This window comes from Brassica oleracea, chromosome C8, assembly GCF_000695525.1.
Source record: "Brassica oleracea var. oleracea cultivar TO1000 chromosome C8, BOL, whole genome shotgun sequence".
Taxonomy (NCBI): Eukaryota; Viridiplantae; Streptophyta; class Magnoliopsida; order Brassicales; family Brassicaceae; genus Brassica; species Brassica oleracea.
In genome coordinates, this window is record NC_027755.1 from 10251531 (window position 1) to 10265862 (window position 14332).

The 14332-nt window shown below is 44.2% G+C and overlaps 1 pseudogene; it reads left to right on the plus strand.

The window, feature by feature from the left end:
* LOC106308620 overlaps positions 1-809 on the plus strand; it is a 6085-nt pseudogene extending 5276 nt beyond the window's left edge.
* The last annotated feature ends 13523 nt before the right edge of the window (positions 810-14332 follow it).

Below are 14332 nucleotides of genomic sequence, written 5' to 3' on the forward strand. Positions count from 1 at the left end.
TCTGACAATGGTCCCCAGATGCCTTGTTGCTTCAGCAACGCCTGCATCTTCATCTGCCAAAAACTGAAGCTATTTCTCCCATCAAACTTGTCGATCTTCACGATTATTCTAGACATCTTCTCACCAGATCACAAACCCCGAGCTCTGATACCAGTTTATTGTAACGGACGTGAGAAGGAACAGATGCGGAAACAGATGAATAAAAGCGATGTAACTACGACACATATATTTAACGTGGTTCACCCATAGGGCTACATCCACGGGCAAAGAGAGATCTTATTATTGGAGGCGATATTGAGCTTACAAAGTGCAAGTTTAGAGTTACTTCGAATACAAGATATATATAGTAGCATCCCGTATCTAAAACCCTAAACTTTATGGACTCATGGGCCAAAGCCCACCATCAGATGTAACATCCATAATAACTTGATGCAACACTCTTGATGCAACCAAGTCGGTATGATGTACGTGATGTAACATCCATCGCCTAGATGTAACATCCAGATTCAAGGCATATCCACATGAACTCTCCCTTCCAATTGCTTTTGTGTTCATAATTTACTGGTTGGGTGGGCTCAAACCCAACCACACAACGTTTATCCTCTCACTACTGGTTGTTCTCTATTCTGTCCTCGTTGCTCAAGGTCTAGGCTTAGCGTTCGGTGCTCTGCTAATGAACATCAAGCAAGCCACAATGTTGGCATCCATTACTACACTCGTGTTTCTCATAGCCGGAGGGTACTAACTATGTGAAGTAAATCCCTCCTTTCATCATATGGCTCAAGCACTTGAGCTATAACTACTACTAAAAGTGCATATTTGTGGCTAGATCTATGTGTTTGAGTACATATAGAATATGTATGAGCATAAATTAAAGAACACACAGAGTTTTTTTATCGAGGTTCGGTTTCCCTACATCCTCGGAACCTAGTCCAGAAACAAATCCACTAAAACATGTTGCAATTACAATTACTATGGTATTCAACACTACAATGTCTACCATTCTTTTCTAGATGGATGAACTATGAAGATATGTATCAAGTTCGCATGCATTGACTACCATCCGGCAGCACCGGAGCATCACTGTCTACAAACAATTGTGATCTTCATAAAACATGACAACCAAGATCATACAGATCTCTCCGGTGGGATGACTCCACACACAGCTTGTCTACCTCTCTGGAAAGTATCCTAGGGGTGCATGTCTTCTACAAAAGGCGGCCCTTTGGTATTTAAGTGATTGCCCAACCCTAAACCCTAGGATCTACAACAGTACGTCATGAATCACTTCTTGTAGTACTTTCTGAACTACTTCCCGTATTACTTTCTTAAACCAGTCAGCAATACATCTTCAACTACTGCTACACGCTGCTTGTGGTATTTAATACACTGATGACGACTACTACGAGTGCTCAGAAGGTGTCTGGTGCAGAGTTGGAGACTTCCTAGTAATTACATCAATGGGACTGAGAAATTTATGGACAGACGTGTTTGTTGTGGGAGAGATGCTGGTGGGTTATCAGCTCATAGCCTACATGTGATACAATAAATTTGGTACTTCGATATAGAAGAGAATCAAACCGATCCATTGTTTATACAACAAATAATTGATCCTATCAAGCCAAGAGTATACTTTGTAGAAACAACTCTAGAGCAAGATAAGAGAATTACACACACTCATAAAAGTCTAAGAAAATGATGAACACACACTTTTCGAATGAATCAAACAATATTCTCTTTCTTCTCTTTTTCCGCGTAACAACTTCTAACTGCTCCACACGATGATTGACATGTGTCTCGTACGATCTTCTATTTCCTCTCCACGTGTCAACTCCATTTTCCTATATCAAATCCTCCCCATTGAGAGAACCTTGACCACAAGGTTCAAAGGCTGGAGACTGGCGTTGTAAGTCATAGAGGAACTCCCAAGTAGCTTCCTCTTCACCTTGGTGTATCCATTTGACTAAAACTTTAGTAGCTGCCCTTCCTTGCCTTTTAACCATCTTCCTCTCCAAGATTTTCTCAGGTTGCTTGAGTAACACATCTGTGAGCAACGTAGGCAACTGAGTAGTCGTCTGAACAATACCCACCAACACCTTTTTGAAATACATGAAAGACCGGATGAATCAAAGATGAAGGGGGAAGTTCCAGTTTGTAAGCCACAGCACCGCATCGATCAATGATCATGTAAGGACCAAAGAACTTCAGGGAAAGCTTATTATTGGAACGGATGACTGCAGACTGTTGTCTATAAGGCTGAAGCTTTACATACACATAGTCACCAATCTCAAAGCTTCTTTCTATGCGATGCAAATCAGCGTTTTGCCTCATTCTGTGTTGAGCCCTTAGCAAGTGGAACTGCAACAAGAAGATCATATCCTCCCTCTCCTGTAATGACTTGGCGACATCATCAACTTTTGATTCTCCTGGCATATAAGGAAGATGTAATGGTGTAGGTCTTCCATAAACCGCTTCAAAAGGTGTGATCTGTGTAGAAGAGTGAAATGTTGTTTTATACCAAAACTCAGATAGAGGTAACCTATAAGGCCCCGATCCGGCTGCCTAAGCCGCGGTCGATACCTCACGTCGCTCGGTCCATACACTGACCAAACCCTTTATCTATATTATCGCCCATAGGCGAGGGCTAACTTAGATCTTAGCTTAAGACTACCTTAGTCATTCCCTAGCTTAGATCATTTCAACTTATGTACAGCGGAGTAATATCTACTTAACCATTGGTCTAAGACCATATTAATACTTGTCTGGTCGAATTACCTCAGCTAATGGTTAGTATACTCAACTACCAGCTAGCTCCAAGGTCAATCCTGAACCCTTTCCAAGTCATACAAATCCGAGGTTCCGTTCCCCTAACCATTCTATCTAGATCTATGCAACATTGCTAGATCATACCTTTGCCACATCCACGGAGCTTGTTAGCTCATTGTCCCAGATGACTTAGTTGTTTAGCTAGCTCATCCAGCTAGCTGAGCTGAACCACTTCACTTGAGGTTCTATCACTCTCTTCCAGCTGATAGAGCTGCGAGGTAGCTTCGACCAGCTCCCCGTCTACTCGTACAACTCTCTTATACCTGCATAAACTCTGCCCTTTGGAACTTAGTCACTCAGCCAACCATCCCCACAGACCAAGTACCTTTGGGAAGTCTTCAACTATATTTCTGGCCACTTCCAAAAGTGCTCCAAAAATTAATTAAAATTCATGAAAACTCATGATAAATCCCAACTAAGAGATTCCCATAATCGGAATCCAATGAATCGACCCAGATCATATGGATCCCGATCATGATCAGTCCGGCCAAGGCCATGGATCCCCTGGAGCCAAGTCCTCTCATGGACTAATAATGCCCATCAGATCCTAAGCCAATCAACCAATCACCCCACATGACTCAGAACTGATGAGTCTTCACACTTACCTAACCGGCCATGGAACCATGTCCCAATGAACCCGATCAATCTTGCTCTTACAACCGGTGCATCCTTTGATCAATCAGATCAGACACCTTGATCCATCACCTATGAGGTCGTCCATCCTTGCCCAAGACCAGATAACACACGGCCTTCCTTGGGTAAACACACCCGGCCCCATACTTGTGGTCCATGCCACCTAGTACTGGCCTTACTCACCTCCACGGCTTGTTGCTGGTTCCAAACGAATTGGATCTTGCTCTCCACATGGTTCCTCATGTACTAGGACCCCCATGTGTCTCCCCCACGAGTCGGATCATTGATTCACACCATGATCAGATCCAACACACACCATGATCCACCATGGATCACTATCCAATGAGTGGCTTCTAACTTCCATCCCCTATGGATGAGTTAGATCAACTAAGATCAGCCCTTCTCTCAGGGTCCTAGATCCTTAGTTTATATCACCACATATGGTCTTTAAGGGGCGTGCCATACTTGGCCTTAACCACACCACAAGAGACAGAAACATGAACTAGAAAGTAATTATAAAATCGGTTACCTTAGACATGATCTGACTAGATCATGTGCCTTCTTTATCATGAATGGCCATGATCCTCCAAGCCACGCCTTTATCAATCCCTTATCATATTCTTCCAGTATTGATAAGATCCATTCATGGGTCGCACCCATCATCCCTTCCATGGAACTCCCATGAAACCACTTTCTACACTGCATCCACCTTTGAGGCTGTTAATGCCATTGAGAGTGAAGTTCGGCCTTCTGCCTTCTCTCCTGGATATTTACGTTTGTTCGCAAGACACAGAGGAAGCCTAGGACGTGTTCATCCATGATCAAACACCACCCAAGGGTCGTGCATCACTTTCCTCTTTGTTGCCCATGGAACTGCTTTTCCACACACATCTGCCTTCAAGGCTGTCTCAGCCATTGGAAGTGGGATCCGGCGTCCTATCTTCTTCCCTGACCATTTGTGTGTGTTCTCAGGCCCTGGAGGATGCTTTGGGTGTTAATAACACGAATCAAAACCCATCAAAGGGTCGTTCATAACTTCCCGATTGATCTCTCCCAAAACTGCCTCTTTATGGCCTTCAAACCACTCTTGAGGTTGAATGTTGAATCCGACCAACTCTCTGTATTTTCTCTGATTTTCTTTGTGTTTAAGAATGTAGGAGAAAGCCTTGGCGTGCCTGCAAAGGCACGGACTTGCCTGCTTTATATAGGAGAAGGGGCAGTTACCTTTCCAAAGGTTGCACCCTTTCGGTATCATTTCTGGCAATTGATTCAATCAATGGTCCAGCTCACACCCATTCGCCTATGGTAGTTACCAGACGTCCTGGAACTGTCAAACCACTCCTGGAAATGGCCCGGCCACTGTCCGGACTCAATCCCAAGAGCCCACCAGCCCATCGTCACACACGGGTCGCCCACATGGCCCGGCCACTGTCCGGACCCGGCCCAACTGCCCAAGTCTTGAACACTCAGTTCAGATGAGTTGAGCTGATCCCCAGCTATCCCAGCTGACTGAGCTAGTAGTCCAGCTGCTGGAGCTGACCTACACTTCAGTGAGCTACACCGAGCTGCACTACACTTCACCTAGCTGGTCGAGCTTGCTTACCGCATCGCCCAACTGTTATACACTGCGGCTAGCTTGCTTCCTTTATCTTCTCCAATCCTTCTAAGTCCCTTAGTCTATTTTCTGGCCTAAACTTAGTTTTTCCATGAAACCATTCTGATCATTCACTTCATCGAGCTTCACCCGGACCTCGTCCAGCTACCGACTCGCTTGTCCAGCTTCTTTGAGCTTGCCTCTGCCTTATTTTGGTTAAGTTCCAGCTATCTGATTCCCTTAACCCCGTTTTGGACCATGACACGCTTGTCTTTAGGTCGTATGACCTGGCTAGTGCGTCTCCTCACACCATGGTCCATCCAGACGATCCTATCTAGGATCGGGGATGCTACAAGTCTCCCCCACTTGTGATGGATTCGTCCTCGAATCCAGTGGTGCTAACGTCCTGTCTCAAGACCAAAGGTTCCAACCGAACTCTTTGCATTCGGTGCTCGATTGGTTCTTTCTAACCAATTCGTTGCATCTCCCACCTTGTTCCTTCTCACTGACCACGTCTTGGTCATCATATACACAACAAGTCTCCCCCTTTGATAGATATTTAACCCAAAATCTTATCAAGTGGTCCATCAGCACCCATACAAAGACATGACTTGTGTCACTGACCCAACTCTCCAGGTTGCGGTCCTTGTAGACACTAAGCCCATATCTTTTTTTTTTTTTTTTTTAGAATGTCGTCTACTCTAGACTTCATTCTTTTTCGGATCTTAGTCCACGACTAGTTCAAATTCAGTCCCTAGGAACATACTGCATACTCAAGTCTTAGTAGATTCAACCAATCTCCAAGCCACTCGATGCACCAGCCAAATCCTAGCGAACATGTTCCAATCTTTAGGCTGCTCACTCTACCATGAGTCCTAACAGATTGTTCTTTCCTTAAGTCCTTCCCAGACACTAAGGTTTATGATTCCAGTCACCAATTACTGGATCATTCCTTAACCAGCCAATGTCTTTCCCAGCTTGGCCATACTGCGATCTTAGTCCCTACAAGACTAAACCGCCACACACTTGACATCTGTCCATTACTGGACTTTGTCATAATTCGATCCTGGTTCTTTCATGGACTCGATCATATTCCGGTCCTGGTCCACTCAGGGACTCAACTGTTTCAACCCGACCATAGGCCCATCTCCGAATAGGTCGTCATGTGATCCTTGTCCCTTTCTGGAATTGATCATTCTTATTCCAACCTTAGGTCAATCTCCAAGTCGAGAGTGGCCTGATTCTTTCCAACCTTTGGAACCTGATCGGGGGTCCACACCCACTTTCAAACTGCACCCTTCCTCTGTGACAGTCGAGAGTGGCGAGGTCGGACGAATACCTTGGAACCTGATCGGGGGTCCACACCCACTTTCAAACTGCACCCTTCCTCTGTGACAGTCGAGAGTGGCCTGATTCTTTCCAACCTTTGGAACCTGATCGGGGGTCCACACCCACCCTCAAACTGCACCATGCCCCGGTGACAGTCCAAGGTGGCCCGATTCTGTCCAAACCAGTCCATGCCTATCACCTCGTGATTCTCAAGGCGGACAACAATCAGATCCATAGGCATTACCCTGACTGTGATCAATACCAGGATGTCTCTATCCAGCCCTAGTGAATCCACTGCTCACCGGCTTCATTCACTATGACAAGACAATCCCATGTTCCCATCTGGAACAAACCCTTTTCGATCATTCCTGGACTCAAAAGATTATGTGTAGCTCCTGTATCGAAAAGTGCGTGTGTCTCTACACCACCGATCATTAAGTACTTAGATGAGTAGGATCTCGATTTGATCACACATTTGGAAAATGTCCCATACCATTCTCCAAAGCATCACACATCTGTGAACGTCCCATACCATTCACAAAAGTGTTTATAGTATACTTCAATCCTCATCATACTAAGATACTTAACATCGTGTTTCCAATTCCTCTTGGAATTGATCCATTCCATTCACTCAATCTTAAGGAATCCTACCTTGACTTACACTGAGTCCAAGCTGATCCATCTGATCACAAGCCCACTCATGTACTAGCCATGTAGCGTCTCCCTTAGACCAACATGAACACCGCATATGCTCACTTATTTAGAACGGCCACCAGGGAAATAAAACTAACCTCCAAGAGAGTGCTGCACGTTTCTATAACACCCGTCACCTCCAATCCGGATGACAGCAAGCCACCACAATATCTCCTATAATAAAAGTCCATATACCCAATTACACTCACCCAAAGCCCAAATAAAAATCCGAATAAAAAGTCCAGTAGCACCAATCCGTCCAAATATCATATACTCATCTGTCTCACCTAAAATGGGGAAGAAAGAGGGGTGAGTAACAGAGGAGTTACTCCGTGAGGTATGGGATACTAAACCCGAAGTCCATGGACCCGGACAGAGCACTCCGAATAAATATAATTTAATCCTAACACGTTGCAAACACGGTACCTAAAGTACCCAGAGATCAAACAAACTGCCCACTAACAGGCCAAAAACACCACCGAATATGTGCTCGGTAACACACGCCCGTAGACGATTTATCGACCTCCCCGCCTTGGCACAACAGGTCGACTATGCTGTGCCTCGGCAAACACCCACCCAATGTAATGTCTCCAGCCGATACACCCATGGTCGGCTTTCATCCAAATCACATCAATATACTATATATATATATATATATTATCAATTATAAATGAACACGCATTGTTGAACCATCTAACACCCTAGTTCCGGTTAAGCAAAGACCCTAAAACTAAGCAAACAATGACAGACTCGATTTCACATAGACGGAACACATTAGAAATAAATTATACTTATTCGTGGTACTAAGCTGTAAGTCGTGTAAGAGAAGCTCGAGAAAAGACCCTCACCTTAGCTAATATTGGAGATGAATCACAAAAATGCTCCAAGCTTAGGCTCAGAGTCTCAGGAAATAAAGTTTCTAAAAATGGAAACTTTCCTAAACTGGAACCTTTCTAAAAATAGTAACTTTCTCTAAATAGAAACTTTCCTAAAATAGAAACTTTCTTAAAATAGTAACTTTCCTAAAATAACTTATTTCCTAAACTAGATATAAGGAGGCGACAAATTTACTAGAAAAATTCGTCGGAAGCTCGTCAAGAAATCCCGTCGGAAGCTCGCCCAAAAATCTCGCCGGAAGCTCACCCGGAAATCCCACCGGAAAAAATTCACTAGTGACTGGTCATCAGATAATTCAACAACAACTCGTCACATGCAAAGAAATACTTTGACTTGATGAGAATTAAAAGAAAGGGTAGAGTTCCTTATATAGGAGAAGGGAATGGAGGAAGATTTACTAAACTTCCAATGTGGGACAAAATAAAATGAAAAGGGGATTTTGGGTTTTAATTAAAAAAAACAAATGGGCTTTCCCATATTGGGTCACAGTCGTTACAGTTTCTTTCAACCTAAGCCACTCCCTGGTCCATGTTACTACCCTTATCCAGGTCGTCCATACAAAGATCTTGCATTGCGTCCATCATCCAATCCGTCTATTACTCCCAAATAACTAGATAAACTAACCTTTCTGTTTTCAGGGTCTTGTCCTTGGAGAGTGCATCTTGGCTGAGCCGGCTCATCTTGGAACTTCTCCGTTCACAAGCATGAAACCAACCTGACCTCAACTCCCACTTGGGTCCCACAGCTAAGGTTACATAGTCGTTTCAGTTTTCGGAAATAATTTTGGTTTGGAACATAATATCTTTGAGCAGTGAGTTGAGCTGAAGTTGTGAACCAACCAGCTCCTCCACTCATCTGCCTCAATAAGATCCATACTACCCGAGAAATGCTTAGTTCTCATCTGAGCTATGTGCTCAAGCAACACTAAGGTAGTCAACCTTCCAAGCTGCCTTAGCTGGTGGATCGATCTTGACCACCTCAGCTACTGGCACCATTCGACCATTAGCTGCCAGAGCAGCTGTCTGATCCACCGGTTAGTCTTTTCATCGTTTGCAACAATGTTCGGATCAGACCGGTTCCCAACATGAAAGGATTCAGCTTCCCCTTTCCAGCTCTTGCTCAAGCTGCAGCTCAGCTCATCCCACTCAAACCTCAGTAGGATCGAGCTGGATGATAGGCAATCCCAACTCCATTGTTAACCTTCTCCAGCTGAGTTGGCAACAAAACTGGCGGATTAACCCCATCAGCATCCACTTGTCCGGAGGTGTGGGTGAACAAACACAACCCAACCGTCCTAGAATCAAGCATGCTCTGATACCAACTTGTAAGGCCCCGACCCCGCTTCCTAAGCCGCGGTCGATACCTCACGTCGCTCGGTCCATACACTGACCGAACCTCTCAAAATTTCACCCTTTATCTATATTATCGCCCATAGGCGAGGGCTAACTTAGATATTAGCTTAAGACTACCTTAGTCATTCCCTAGCTTAGATCATTTCAACTTATGCACAGCGGAGTAATATCTACTTAACCATTGGTCTAAGACCAATATAGTACTTGTCTGGTCGAATCACCTCAGCTAATGGTTAGTATACTCAACTACCAGCTAGCTCCAAGGTCAATCCTGAACCCTTTCCAAGTCATACATATCCGAAGTTCCATTCTCCTAACCATTCTATCTAGATCTATGCAACATTGCTAGATCATACCTTTGCCACATCCACGGAGCTTGTTAGCTCATTGTCCCAGCTGACTTAGCTGTTTAGCTAGCTCATCCAGCTAGCTGAGCTGAACCACTTCACTTGAGGTTCCATCACACTCTTCCAGCTGATAGAGCTGCGAGTTAGCTTCGACCAGCTCCCCGTCTACTTGTACAGCTCTCTTATACCTGCATAAACTCTTCCCTTTGGTACTTAGTCACTCAGCCAACCATCCCCACAGACCAAGTACCTTTGGGAAGACTTCAGCTATATTTCTGGCCACTTCCAAAAGTGCTCCAAAAATTAATTAAAATTCATGAAAATTCATGATATATCCCAACTAAGAGATTCCCATAATCGGAATCCAATGAATCGACCCAGATCATATGGATCCCGATCATGATCAGTCCGGCCAAGGCCATAGACATCACCCCTGACCCGGCCAAGACCATGGTTCAGTGCTATCAAGTCTTAAGCGTATGCTCCCCTGGGGCAAAGTCCTCTCATGGACTAATAATGCCCATCAGATCCTAAGTCAATCAACCAACCACCCCACATGACTCAAAACTGCTGAGTCTTCACACTTACCTAACCGGCCATGGAACCATGTAGGCCTGGGCATCCGGGTCTTCGGGTCGGGTTCGGGTCGGGTATTGTCGGGTCCGGGTCCTTCGGGTCCTAGCAATTTAGACCCATATATGTACCTATAACTTTTTGGGTCGGTTCCGGGTCGGGTCTTGTCGAGTCCGGGTCGGTTCGGGTCTATAACTTCAATACCCGTAAAATATCCAAAAAATTTGGGTATATTTCGGATCCGGGTCGGTTCGGGTATTTAGGACCCGAAATAGACCCGAAATACCCAAAATGGACCCGAAAACTCTAAAAATTCCCGAAGAACCGCAAAAATACCCAAAAATTTATCCAAAATCAGACCCGAAAACCCAAAACATACCTGAATTTTACCCGAATACCCAAATTATATTTTCTAAAAATCTAAAATTTCACCAAAAACCTACAATTATACCCGAAAATCCAAACCCGAAACTTTAAAAAAAATCCGAAATACTAAAAATATACCCAATCACCCAAATATACCTAGTATATACAATTATTTGCGGGTATCCGAACGGGTCTCGGGTAGGACCCGGACCCGAACCGAGACCCGCGGGTCCAAAAAAAAAAGACCCAATAGGTACTTAGCATGGACCCGGACCCGGACCCGAACCTGTATTTTCGGGTCGGTTCCGGTTCGGGTCTTCGGGTCCGGGTAAAATGCCCAGGCCAAGAACCATGTCCCAATGAACCCGATCAATCTTGCTCTTACAACCGGTGCATCCTTTGATCAATCAGATCAGACACCTTAATCCATCACCTATGGATCAGGTCGTCCATCCTTGCCCAAGACCAGATAAAAGACGGCCTTCCTTGGGTAAACACACCCGGCCCCATACTTGTGGTCCATGCCACTTAGTACTGGCCTTACTCACTTCCACAGCTTGTTGCTGGTTCCAAACGAATTGGACCTTGCTCTCCACATGGTTCCTCATGTACTAGGACCCCCATGTGTCTCCTCCATGAGTCGGATCATTGATTCACACCATGATCAGATCCAACACACACCATGATCCATCATGGATCACTATCCAATGAGTGGCTTCTAACTTCCATCCCACATGGATGAGTTAGATCAACTAAGATCAGCCCTTCCCTCAGGGTCCTAGATCATTAGTTTATATCACCACATATGGTCTTCAAGAGGCGTGCCATACTTGGCCTTAACCACACCACAAGAGACAGAAACATGAACTAGAAAGTAATTATAAAATCGGTTACCTTATACATGATCTGACTAGATCATGTGCCTTCTTTATCATGAACGGCCATGATCCTCCAAGCCACGCCTTTATCAATCCCTTATCATATACTTCCAGTATTGATAAGATCCATTCATGGGTCGCACCCATCATCCCTTCCATGGAACTCCCATGAAACCATTTTCTACACTGCATCCACCTTTGAGGCTGTTCATGCCATTGAGAGTGAAGTTCAGCCTTCTGCCTTCTCTCCTGGATATTTGTGTGTGTTTCCAAGACACAGAGGAAGCCTAGGACGTGTTGATCCATGATCAAACACCACCCAAGGGTTGTGCATCACTTCCCTCTTTGTTGTCCATGGAACTGCTTTTCCACACACATCTGCCTTCAAGGCTGTCTCAGCCATTGGAAGTGGGATCCGGCCTCCTATCTTCTTCCCTGACCATTTGCGTGTGTTCTCAGGCCCTGGAGGATGCTTTGGGTGTTAATAACACGAATCAAAACCCATCAAAGGGTCGTTCATAAATTCCCTTTTGAACTCTCCCAAAACTGCCTCTTTATGGCCTTCAAACCACTCTTGAGGTTGGATGTTGAATCCGACCAAATCTCTGTGTTTTCTTTGATTTTCTTTGTGTTTCAGGATGTAGGAGGAAGCTGCAAAGGCACGGATTTGCCTGCCTTATATAGGAGAAGGGGCAGTTACCTTTCCAAAGGTTGCACCCTTTCGGTATCATTTCTGGCCATTGATTCAATCAATGGTCCAGATCACACCCATTCGCCTATGGCAGTTACCAGACGTCCTGGAACTGTCAAACCACTCCTGTACATGTCCAAAACTAGCCGACACGGATTGCCCATGCTCCTGGCTCAATCCCAAGAGCCCACCAGCCCATCGTCACACACGAACCCACATGGCCCGGCCACTGTCCGGACCCGGCCCAACTGCCCAAGACTTGAACACTCAATTCAGCTGAGTTGAGCTGATCCCCATCTGTCCTAGCTGACTGAGCTAGTAATAGCTCTTTCTGTTTTCATAATTATATACCGTATTTTGTAACTGAACATCTATATCGAGACTTTGTAAACTCGTCCTAATACTAATAAAATCAGTGTTATGAAAAAAAAAATATAACTAGAGAGAGGATACACTAGTTGCTGTTTTTTAGTGAACTAAATTAAGATTCAGTTGAACACAAACTTATCTACCTTAACGAGATAAACTTAAACTAACAAGATAGTATGAGGAAATGCCATCTCTGTGAAACGCATTGTCATTCACCATTTGAGTGAACAAGTTGTGACTCACCCATTCAAAATAAACTCGGTCAACCAAGAAAATATTCAAACTGTATAAAACACCAACATAGATTGGTCGAAAGAGATAATAAACTAAACAGCAACGTTCATACACAAGTGATCGGTTCCTAATAAAAACTATAGTCAAGACTTCAACATGAAAATGCAATATAATAGAGTCAAGCTTTCTTAAGATTTTGCCTTAGACATAGGAACAAACATCAACCGATTTCTTCTCGGTTCGTTCTAATACACAAATTCGATCCCACTGATGTTAATTAGGGTTTCCATTCACCTTATCGTTTTCGTTATGCAGCGGAGACGAAGACTATTTGCGGCGGAGGAAAAGCAGATTAACCCTTTCCAAAAAGCATCCACCGAGTTCCATATTTTTTTGAAGCCCAGTAAAGCCCATATACATAAGTTCGATTAATGAAGAACAACGTGTTGCATGCAAACAAATCACTTGAGCATCTCTGGGTGAATGTATTGCGTTGTGGTAGTATAAAAATCACTTGAGCATCTCTGGGTGTGTGTATTGCGTTGTAGTATCTGATTCTTGCGTTCTGTTTGTTGAATTTGGTTTCGTTTGTCATATCATATTGATCCGACCTTTTCCCATGCTTTGGCCTCACTCGCACGCTGTCGCGAATCACTTCCCGATAGGTCACCCATCCTTCCACTACTCCAGTTCAAGCACATTTAACTCTGGAGTTTTTACAGGATGTGCTCCGGAAAAGGTAAGTCAACTTTGGTGATATAGGTAGCCAAATCATTCTCTTAAGACTTTCCCACATATCACAACTCGGGATGTTACAATTATATGCACTTGACAATTTTATCGCACTCTCATTGATACTTGTTGTCTTTGCGCTTGCTTCCTTTGCTCTTTGATTCTCATTTATTTCTGTTCAGTGATTCTTTGAACCTAAAATACAATCAAACTAGATAGTAATCCGCGCTATGCGCGGAGTGAAATAGTTTATTAGATTATTTATTGTATGTTTTACTAACAGATTTGTTATATAGTTTTTTCTGGGGATGAGCATTCATATATCCGTTCGGATTCAATCACTACAAGAAAACAGGGGGATTCTGATGGCCGAAATCGTCGGAAATTCGTCGGAATAGACCGATTCCGACGAATTTCCGACGAACCCGTCTGTCGGTATCGTTTCGTCGGAAAAAAAAAATTCGTCGGAATTTCGTCAGAACTTCCGACGACTTTCTGACGAATACCGAGAAACGTCATTCTGACGAACTTCCGACGATATTACGATGCGGATACACGAGACCAGAGTTCATCGGAAAACTACGTACCGACGAAGAACGTTCGTCGGACAATTCCGACGTAGAGTGTTCCTCGGTTTATTCCGACGAACTTTGGGCGTCGGAAATTACCGACGGACGTCGTTCGTCGGAATATACCGACGAACCACGTTCGTCGGTATATTCCGACGGAAATGTGGTTTGTCGGTAAATTCCGACGGATATATGTCCGTCGGTATATTCCGACGACCATTGTCCGTCGGTATATACCCATTTTTTTTT